Consider the following 11,498-nt stretch of genomic DNA (forward strand, 5'->3'; position numbering starts at 1 on the left):
ACGAAGAGACGGTTGCCTGCGCGCGCACACGCTCCTGCCTCTGCTAAGCAACCCCTGCTTCTGGCGCTCCGCCGTTCGGCCCGTCGCGCGGCGGCCGGGCCACGCCCCCTCGTATGAGGCGCTAGCCCCGCCTCTTTCTCTTTCTCCCTCTTGGAAAAGCTGCCCTGGCCCGGGCGATCGGGGCGCCCCTGCTGTCGCGCGATCGAAACCGAAGGGGGAGCGTGGGAACTTCGAGACGCCCCGCCGCCCGAGAGGAGGCGCGAGGCGGTGATTCCGAGGCCCGGGCGGGGGGATCCCGTTATCCAGGGCGGGACGTCCTGCAGAGCCATGCTGCAAATTTTTCTCTGGTTTGGGGGCTTGCTGCGAAATCAGATGCGGTGGAATTCCCACTCCGACCCCGGCGCTTCAGATCCGACGCGATTGCTTCCCGTTGTCTCTGTTTATTTGTTGCGTTTGGATCAGGAATGATTTCTTCACCATCGCAGGGGCCACCCCAAATGTTAATCTTTTCCCCCTCTCCAGCTCCTATTCCATCTCCCAAGGCATAAAGTTAAGTCTCCTTCCAGCCAAGCTGGGCTCCTGGGATCTTCCTCAACACCTCCAGGGGTTTTCTTGACAACCTGTCATTGACTTCCACCGTATTTTTTTCAACTTCCCCACCTAGCCTTGCTGGTCTCCAATCCAAGAATGAACTCTGGCTTGACTGTGTTTTGCTGCCTAGTCTGCAGTAAGTCAGCTAGGTACAGTGCTGTCATCTGTTGAGTCAAGCCCTCATTAGTTTAGACCAGTGTTTCTCAACCTTGGCAACTTTAAGATGTGTGGACTTCAGCTCCTAGAATTCCCCAGCCAGCCTGGCTGGGGAATTCCGGGAGCTGAAGTCCACACATCTTAAAGTTGCCAAGGTTGAGAAACACTGCTTTAGAGCTTCATAATTGGGGTTCAACCAGTGATTGGCCTGTGGAAAGCCTTACTCAGAGCCCAAATCAAAGGAGGTACTAAATAATGGGCTAGAGAAGTATTTCTGAGTTGTCACGGCAATATTTTAAGGCATTGGCATAGACTACTGTGAGGATATCCAGAAAGTGAGTCCCAGCTGAACCTTGAATGTCTTCAAAGATGAGAGATATTGGGAAGAACTTGCCTTTCTAATCAAAATGTCCTCAACACAAAATGTGTCCTTAAATTTCTTTGGTTGGCACCTATAAATAAATGAGGTGGGTGGCTTTTCAGCATCTGTGTCCATATTTCCTAGGTATTTCACTATCTGAAAACTAGGGGTGTGCAGCATTTGGATCCAAAGTGGAGAAGAGTACTTTGGATCTGGCATGAGCACCCCTTTTCTCTGCTGGATGCACAGAAGCCACATCACTATTCCAGGCTGAAGATGCTGTGGAAGTCCTGATTTGGCGTCTAGGGGCCATAAAGGTCAGGATAGATGAAAGCAAGTTTAGACTTAATTCCTGAAAGATGGGGTTACTGTTTATCCAAAAACATCAAAATGGCTCCAGTGTTAGCTGTGGATGGGGCCACTCTTCCCCTCAAGGAGCTGGTGTCAACTTAAGGATCCTGTTCTTTTTATTTCTGTTGGAAGTTTCCCCAGGCTGGTGGGGAACTTTGCCCCACTGTAGCTGGTGTGGCTGAACCAAAGGTCTTTCCAACGTTGACTCACACCCTTCACATAGCTAGATTGCTGCAGTGGGACTGCCTTTGAAAATGACTTGGAAATTTCAGTTGGATAAAAGGGAGCAACCAGTTTACTAGCAGGGGAGAGCTGCTATGTGACTCTTAATGCCCATTCTTCTATGGCTACATTGGTTGCCAGTAGGCTGCAGGTCCAATTTAGAATGCAGTTTTTGATCTTTAAAGCCTTACATGATTTGTTTCCAGGATACCTTAGGGACTATCTGGGTGGGAGCTGTCCAATCTAGACATACATTCGGGGAGGGGTCATTGAGATTCCCATCCCTGCATGAGTACAAAGGAACAGGCCTGAAACAGGCATTCTCTGTGGTGGCCCCTATGCTTTGGAATGCCTTGGCCACAGGGGACCCTCTATTGCTCTCCTGCAATTTGGTTAAAACTGTTTATATGGGCAGGCATCTGAGGGTTAGATGGTTTAGTTGAGTATGGGGGCAACCATTGTATTGCACTGTTTCATGATTGTTCTTTTTAGTTCTTACTTTCTGTATATGTTAAACATCCAGGAGTCTGACCGAGGTAAGCAATATAGAAGTATTGTTAAATATGTAAATATTGTCTGACCTTGCACAGTATGCACCCAGGCTCAAGAAATACATGGAGGAGGAGGAGGAGGAATAATTAAGGGTAATTTCACTTTTGGTACTAATGAGATATCTGCCAAAGTAAAAGCACCATATCTTATAGCTCTAAGGAAAAGCTACAGAGAGATAAGAAGTTAACTTTCTGACCCAGGAAAATCAGGTGTGTGGATATATGAACAAGCAGAAGCAGGCAGGTCTGAGTAACCCTGAATGTGGAAAAGGTGAGTGAGTCAGAAGGAAGCCGCACAGGATGTAGCTGCTGAAGACTGATAAAAGTGGAGGGACCAATTAAATGAGAGGTACAGCTAAGAGGTCGGAAGGGAAGGGAGGGTTCCATACACAATTCTGCTTTGCAGGGTAAGAAGATACATCTGGGATTCCCCAACCTTTTTAAATTCAGGACATCCCACTTTTATGTGGTATTTTAAAAACATCTGATACCATTTTTTGTCATCTTTTATGGAATGCAAATCTTTTAACGCCATGCTTTGGGCTCCCTTTCCAAGAAGAGAGGTGACTAATTCTTATAGGTGGTAGTGGTGGTAGTAGTAGTTTTTTCTGCTTTTCAAATTCAAGTGTTTTAGAAGCGGCTTTATTTTGTTTTCAATGAAAGATGTAATTTATTATTCCTCCACGTAAAGCAGGGTGGTGATTTCCAGTCATTCTAGAAAGCCAGGTGTTCTCTAGCTCCAAATAGATTTCTGTGCAAGTACATGGGTTGAGATACTCATTTGTTACTTTCACTTTAAAATTATCCCTTTCTGCAATAAAATGACTTATTTATTCCTAAATAAATGTGCTTTGCACAAGGGCAGAGGAACAAAATCCATTTATCTTTGTAGTTCAGATGGTTCTATCATTCAGTCATAATAATACAAAATGATATAGGCACAGAATATATTTATTCATTCATCTTAAATCAAGTTGGTAAAAGAAATATATCCGTAATATAGCAATAACTGTAAAGGGAGGAATGTCAGCAGGGGGGGAAATGCTAATTGTGTGCTTCATAATTGAAGTATTGCATATGACTGTCTAGGGAAGATTCCTGTGAGACCATTAAATCTGGCTTTTTGCTGATGCCACATTTACAATATGTAGATTGTCTCACAAAACTTCCCTGAATCTCTGGAAGATAGGATTTCCAACAGGATCACTGAGAATTATAGCTGAACCAGATTCCCCTGGGCAAACACTGTCAGTGAAAAAAGGAGGAGCTTCAGGGACTTCTAAACCTTCTTCAAAAGATCCTCTCCAAATATTCTTGCAATCTTTGCTCTGCTTGTGTGAGTCCAGTGCTGTTCTCAGAAGATGTTCGGCTGCATATTTGGGGGAATCTCACCCGTCTTTACTTGTGTAGCTAAGCCAATCATACCACATGAGGTTGTCTGACCCTCCCAGCCAATCAGATTTGGAACAAAGTCAAATCAGAAAGAAGGCAGTGCTCCTCCATCATCTGAATCCTGGACACTCCTGACCCCAATTTAGCAGATGTTCTCTCTCTCGAAAAAAAAATACTGCTGAAATAGTGCAGTTTGCAAAATATGATCATTTTCCTCTTGATTCAGCCTAGCCCTCATGAGAATTCCTATCCCCAAAGTCCTTCTTCAGCAAATATCTATTATTCTGATACTTTGCTGCCCTGATGTAACAACAATATATCACAATTGTCATTTTCTGTAAGGATGTTGTAAGTCTTTCAAGTAGTTGCTAATCAGAAAGTCAACATGTCTTTGAATGCCATGACACACTCCCATCAGCTTTATGAAGTAATAATTCACTAAGTATACATTCTGTAGCTCTTGCATAATGGAAGGTGAGTAGTATTAAGGTGTTTCTCTCAGGATTCTGGTTTGACCAGTCCTCTGAGCAGCTTACAAGACAGGGTACTGGATTCCACAGAACTTGAAAAGTTTCCGGTAACTTTACAGAGCAAAAGCGTAGGGAGTAAACTTTAGGACTTGTCATCAATGTTACTTTTCTCTCTAAATTTGCCTTCCCCCTGTAGCAGCCTTCAGATGTGCTGAGACACACTTCTCAATTCCTGCCAACATGGTCATACTACAAAATCCCAAAAGAAAGCTATTAGTTTATCCTGGATTTGGAATCAGGCTTAATAAAAGTGTTTTTGATCACTTCTCTTGGAATATTTTTTCAACTTCTCAGCCTAGCCCACAGCCCTGGGATGTCCTAGTGATCCCCCATAGACACAGAGAGCTACTAAACAAGTCCAATCCTTCTTATGGAGGATATCAAGTTGGTGAAAAAGGTTCAGAGTCCATAAATGGTTAATACCTTTGCTAGGACCAACCAAAATGAAACAAATGGGTTTTTCAATCAGGTGAGAGCTACAAAACTCAAAAGTTAAGCCAATGTTTCAACCAGGAGGCTTAAACTGTTTCAAGTCAATCTCCAAACAGAGGCCACAGTATAAATCAATGTTGCTATCAGGTTACACCTCACATTACGTGAAGGAGAAACTACTTGTTTTCCCAGTCTGCAAACTCAAGGATTATAAATCCTCCTCTTGTCACCTGCCAATGGCAACACACATTTTGGCCTGGCAGAAAGCATTGTAACCTTGACACCAGGAAGATGAGAGAATGATTTTGGTTATGGCATTAGGAACCTTTGTTGGTCAGGGATCTTTAAAGTAAGTCAGTCCTTGATGTACTGCTAGAACTTCGTGCTAGGATGGCAATAGGTAATCATGCCTCTTGTTGCTATCCCAGCCAATTACCAAACTATGTTATCTTGATTGATGATGGTGCCTGACAATGAGTCAATATTTCATGACCCCTCCTAAGACATTGTACTTCAAGAATCCAGTTAAAATTGGTGCTGAACCTTTTGAGTTTTCAGTGCAGCTTGTTTGGCTAAATTTGTGCTGCTGTATCTTTTATTCCATGTTTTAATTGTGGCTATATAGTACCATATTTTTAGATATTAAACATATGGTGTTTCGTGAGGCTTTATTAGATTCAGTCATTCTTATTTTTATGATCAATCCACCTTTTATATTTTTAACCTTATAAATTATTTTAATTTTTTTGCTGCTTTGGGATTGCTTTTTAGCAATTAATATGTGTGTTGAAATTGAATGGATCAAATATTTAATGGTGAAGTTTGCTGTCTTTTCACAGCATGCTCAGAATTTTACTTTTCATGAGTTGTTTGAAGACAAAGGCAAATTTTGGCAAAGAGAGGGAATGGATTGATTGATGATTGATTGATAAATATCATACCTTGATTTTTCCTCATGGTAATCCCAAAGTGAGGTATAATTCATTTCAAATCAAATCACAAAAATTATAATATGTAAAAGTATTTAAAACAAAAATAATAATCCAGTAACAACTCAAACTGCTGAAGCCATGCAATGTTTTCATGAGTGTCTGTTCATTATTACAGTATTTAACTCAAAATTTATAATATAATAGAATTTATGGCAGTCCATTTGTAAGTATGAGGTGTCCATAAGTCAGACGTTCAAAGAATCAGGTTCCTAATAGGTGTGGTTAGCAAAATCTCTGTTTGTTTTAATTTTATAAAAAAACTGACCTTCTTTAAGGTTTCATTGTAGGTTCAGGATGGGCAGTCCACCTCCCCCATGCTTCCCAAATGAGTGGACCTGAACATTATGGTCCTTTTTTAGTATTATTTTTGTGACTTGGAGGAAGGTGAAAGGTCCAAATGAGTGTCTTAAACCTTGAAGAGATAACTTTAAAAGATGATATTTAAAAAAAAAAAATCTACCTCCCCACTCCACCCCCATCCCCACAAATAGTTGGGCAGATTTTTCTTTGTTGAGGTTTAAGGACAAAAAGGAATCCTGTTAACTTTCCAATATTCCCCACTGCCAAAACCATTTTGGGCTGAACAATTCAATCCTGCCCTGTCCAATTATCTCTTTGTATCTTGGCTATAGCCTCTGTAGACTCTTTACCAGGTGGGGTAAAAAAACAGGGTGTATCTTCAGGTTTAAAGAGATTGCCAACATCTGATAACAGGAACTCAGCTAAAATCTGGAAATGATTTAGTTGACTTGCCTTCTCAGGAAGTGGCCCTATCCTAAATTTATAGACACATATAGTCATGTTGCAAGGAATGATGCTTATCGGCTTGAAACTTGTAAGCAGCCTGGGCATCAGCCAAAGCCTGTTGAATCACCGGCCAGGAATCAGCCAGCTTAACAGCCCAGTCAGAGGCAGAACAGGACTGGGGAGGGGGTTGTGGCAGTTCAGGGATGGGAACAAAGTCGTGACCAGAAACCACACGAAAAGGAATTTGCCCGGTACTTTGATGGACAGCATTGTTGTAAGCCACTTCAGCAAAAGGCAGTAACTCCACCCAATCGTCCTGATGGCAGTTAATGTATGCTCTAAGAAATTGTTCAAGGGTGGAGTTTAAAATCTCAGTAGATCCGTCAGTCTCAGGATGGGATGAGGTGGACAGCGCCTGTTTGGTGCCAATCAATTTTAAAAATGATTTCCAAAACTGGGAAGTAAACTGTGTCCTGCGGTCGCTGACCAAATGAGAGGGGCTACCATGGAGATGGTAGATGTGGATGAGAAATAGGTGTGCCAATTGCGGGGCAGATGGGATGGATGCACATGGAATGAAATGGGCCTGTTTGGAAAAAAAACCTTTTACAACCCAAATGAGAGTTTTCTTCTGACTGGGAGGAAGATCCACAATAAAATCCATAGAAATCTCGTCCCAGGGACAGGACGGGCTGGCCACAGGCTGCAGAAGCCCCTGTGGTTTCCCCCCCTTACGTTTTGACATTGCACAAACAGGACAGGAAGCCACATAGTCTTTTACATCGCGTCTCAAGGTAGGCCACCAGAATTGACGATGAACCAAATGCAATGTTTTAACAAAACCAAAATGCCCAGCAAGTTTATCATCATGGGAATGCTGTAAAATGTCAGGTCTTAAAGTTTCGGGTACATAAAGGCGGTGTTGCACCCATGCCAGACCGTTTTCAAAAGAAACAGTGTCTTTATTAGCTAGCAACCAAGTGTCAGATTTCAGCACCTGGAGAAAGTCTTTCTGTAACTGTCAAGGAACTTGCACTTTCCACTTCCCAGACTGGGCTGGGGGCGGGGTTGCCTGCACACGGGTCTGGCTCCGGGTGACAGCAACTAAGCCCAGTTGTGGTTCAGTGAGAACAGTCCCAACCACATCCGCCACATGGTCAAGGTCCTGAGGTAAACGTGACAAAGCATCGGCCAGAAAGTTTTTCTTTCCCGGAATAAATTTTAACTGGAAGTTAAAGCGACTGAAAAATTGAGCCCAGCGAATTTGTTTAGGACTGAGACGCCAGGGGGTGAAGAGGGCTTCCAAATTCCTGTGATCTGTCCTAACAACCAAGAAACACACTGAGACAAGGAACTGGTCTCTAATATTTATTGCTAGTACTTAACAGGAATCCTAACAAACTGAAGAAGCGTGGGGAAAACCCAGACATATAACCCCCAAGGGTTAAGGCGGTCCCAGTCTGTGTCTCTTTGAATGGCTGAACAATTCATCAGTGCTACGCATGCGCTTGACAGTCTGGATGGGAGCCCCCTGCTCGCCATCCTTACTCATGACATGATCGGTCCAAACCTCGAAAGGGCATTTAGCACCTTCCAGGAGGTGACGCCAGGCCTCCAAAGCAGCTTTTACAGCAAAAGCCTCCTTTTCCCAAACATGCCACCGGCGTTCGGTTACAGAAAATTTTCTGGACTGGTAAGTGCAGGGTTTTAAGTGATTTTCAGAATCTCTCTGGAACAATATAGCCCCAACTGAGGAGTCAGAAGCATCAACTTGGACCACAAAGGGGCGTTCAGGATCGGGGTGCTGTAGAATAGGCTCAGCAGTGAAGAGGGTTTTCAACTTCTCAAATGCTGCCTGGCATTCAGGCGTCCAATTCAGCACTGCCCCAGGGTTTTTTACTTTGCATGTCTCCCCCAAGCCCTTGGTACGGAGTAAATCAGTGAGGGGCAAAGCAATCTCAGCAAACCCCTGGATAAATTGGCGATAGTAATTACTGAACCCGAGGAAACTTTGCAATTGCCTCCGGGTGCGGGGACATTCCCAACTTAAAATCGCCTGAATTTTTGCAGGGTCCATTTCAATGCCCTTGTCAAATACCCTATAGCCCAGACAGTCAAGTTGGGTTTTGTGAAACTCACATTTGGAAAGTTTGGCATAGAGTTTGGCATCTCTAAGCTTGCTTAACACCTGTTTGAGGAGGCGTTCGTGTTCCTCCTCGATTTCAGTGTAAATGAGAACATCTTCTAAATAAACCAGGACCCCTTTAAACAAATGATCATGTAATACTTCATTAATCAATTGCATGAAGACTCCGGGTGCCCCTGCCAACCCAAAAGGGAGGACTTTGTACTGAAATGAACCCAGTGGGCAATTAAAAGCGGTTTTTCACTCATCTCCAGCTCGTATGCGGATACGGAAATAGGCTTCACAGAGATCGAGCTTCGAGAAAACCTTGCCCTTAGACAAGTGAGCTAACATGTCCTTCATGAGCGGAAGAGGGTACTTGTTGCAAATTGAGATGGAATTTAACCCCTGATAGTCCGTACAGAGTCGAAGCGTGCCATCTTTCTTTTCCCGGAATAGCACAGGGGCCCCAACTGGGGAATTTGCAGGTTCAATAAACCCCCTTGACAGATTTTTGTCAATAAAGTCCCATAATGCCTCAAACTCCTTCTGAGTCATTGGATAAATTTTTGGCTTGGGCAATTGAGCGTTGGGAACCAACTCTATTGCAGAGTCAGTTTTCTGCTGGGGGGGGGGTAGCTGATCTGCTTCCATTTCCCCAAAAACATCTGCAAAGTCTTGGTATCGATCGGGCAAGCCTTCTAAATGTGCCAAGCTAGGGCGCGGTGTGGTGATTGCAGCCCTTCCAACCCCCGCACGTGAAGCTCTCTCCGCTGTAGGAGCTTGGTAAAACCCATCTTTAAAAGTCACAGTTCTGTGTTCCCAGTTTACATATGGGCTTCGATAGGTCAACCAGGGGATCCCCAGAATTACCAAGGGATTGCCAACAGGTGCTACTATGAATTTTAAAGTCTCACGGTGGCTGCCCATTTGCATTGCGACAGTTCCAGTGAAATTGCCGCCGCCCCCCCCCCCTCTGTTGAACCATCCAACTGTGTGAAGATCAAAGGCTGCTGGAGGGGGAAGCTAGGCAGGTCCAAAGCAGCAACCAAATCAGGGTGAATTAGACACCTGGAACACCCAGTCAACTAAAGCCCATACCTCTCTAGTCTTTGTGTGGGAGCCCAATTTCACTTTTACTGCTAAAGTGGGACAGTCAGCACTCACCATAGCATCCTCACGCCCATCCTCCTCCACCTGCCTGCAGGCGCTTTTCATGGCAGGTGGCTGGCATTTCCCGCCGGCTCCTTAGAGTCATCTTCAGCCTCTCCTGGGAAGTAGAATAACTCCTCAGTGTCGGTTGCGCCCTTGGCTGCTGTCATCCACTGCAGGGGGGGGGGGGAATTTGGCCGGCAGCTTGCCTGCTTGATCTCCAGCCTGGGCTTTTAGGCAATCAGCTGCTCGATGCCCTTCCTTTCCGCATCGGAGACACTGACCCTTCGCATAGTGCCAATATCTCTCCCCTTCCCAGGCCCTATAGCCTGGCCGGGCAGCAGTTGCAGCACTTCGGGGTCTCCTCATGGTGGCTGGTGGTTTTTCAGGTCGTCTGGTGTGCATGAAGGTATGCTGGGTGTGCTCAGCCTTGCCGGCCAGACAGATCCATTCATACAATGACTCTGGGTCATCTCTACACAACGCCCACCGTAGGACGTCCTGGTTGAGTCCCTCTTTAAACCGTTCTATTAAGGTTGACTGAGACCAGTCGGGGATTTTCCCAGCTAAAGCCTTAAACTCCAGGGCATAATCAGCTACAGACAGCTGGCCCTGGGTAAGATCCTTCAGCGCCTTCTTAGCTCTTGCCTTGACCAGAGGATCCTCAAAATGCAGCTTTAACGCCCACATGAAGTCCTCGAAATACTCAAGTTCAGGGGAGTCAGCCTCACTTAATTGAACATACCAATCAGCAGCTCAGCCCTTCAACTTGGTGGCAATGGCAGTTATCTTAGCCTCTTCGGAAGGGAAGTATGCTCCAAACTGCCTGTCATGTTCCTCGTTTCAATGTTAAACGTACATCGTAATGTTTCGCATGTCATTTTGCTGATGCGTGTTTAGGTTGGGAGGGGAGGAGGATTCTGTCTCCTGGGATGTTATCTGTATTCAGCTGGATTGGAATATGTTTGGGTTATTTCGTGTGTTCAAGGTTTCCTTCCCAGGACATCAGCAGAAATTGTCACCAGCACCTGCGGTGGGGAATTTGAAATGGTTTGGGCGAGGGGAGGGATTACGTTTGCACTGAGGGTTTTTAGTTTGTATTTGGTGCGCTTTTGCCCATTCTCAGCTTTCTCTATATTTGCATACTATTCTTTAATAAATCAGATATCATTAAGCCTCTACTTGTGAGTCTGGTTTTGTTAGGGTAGGCAATCATTACACTGCCTCATGTAACTTTTATCATTGGTTAGAAAGAAAGATAACTTGGTTGGATCCCCATCAAACTTGACAGAAAAATCTCTCACCCCCACTCCTGTTGGAGCAGAATCGGCGGCTGCTTGAGTGGTTGGACCCCAGGTTACAGTAGTTCTCCCCCTTCGGGGTGGGGACACTGGTGGTCGAGCTCTGCGGGGTGGAGATTCATCCTGGAGCCATCTCCGGCCCCGCTCCGCCGGCGGTCCAGGTGGGAGGATGAGGGATGGTTGCGTGAAGCTGGGATCTCCTTCGCGCCTCCCCTGCCCCCCCAATGATAGAGACAGGTTTCTTAACATGTACTCCATCAATTCTATTTTGGCCTCCACCACTCTTAGCCTTTCAGGGGTTTGAGATTCCTCCCTCCCTCGCATGTTAGGCTGTCTCTCTGTTGATACGGTGGTAGATTCTACGTCTGGGGTCAGCGGGAACTGATACTTCCAGGACGCCTGGGACATCTCTGGCTGGGCTTCTCCCATTTCATCCCAGGTGATCAACTCTGCGGGTGATTCGCTGGGTGCCAGTTGCTCTGGTTCTCCCCCATCGTCAGATTCCTCCACCTCAGGGCTGGAACTCGAATCCTGCCGGAAATCTGAAGGTTCTGGGGTGAGGCTCAGTTCTCCACTCTTGACCATTGACTCGGGC

This window comes from Candoia aspera, chromosome 8 (assembly GCF_035149785.1).
Source record: "Candoia aspera isolate rCanAsp1 chromosome 8, rCanAsp1.hap2, whole genome shotgun sequence".
In the NCBI taxonomy this organism is placed as follows: Eukaryota; Metazoa; Chordata; class Lepidosauria; order Squamata; family Boidae; genus Candoia; species Candoia aspera.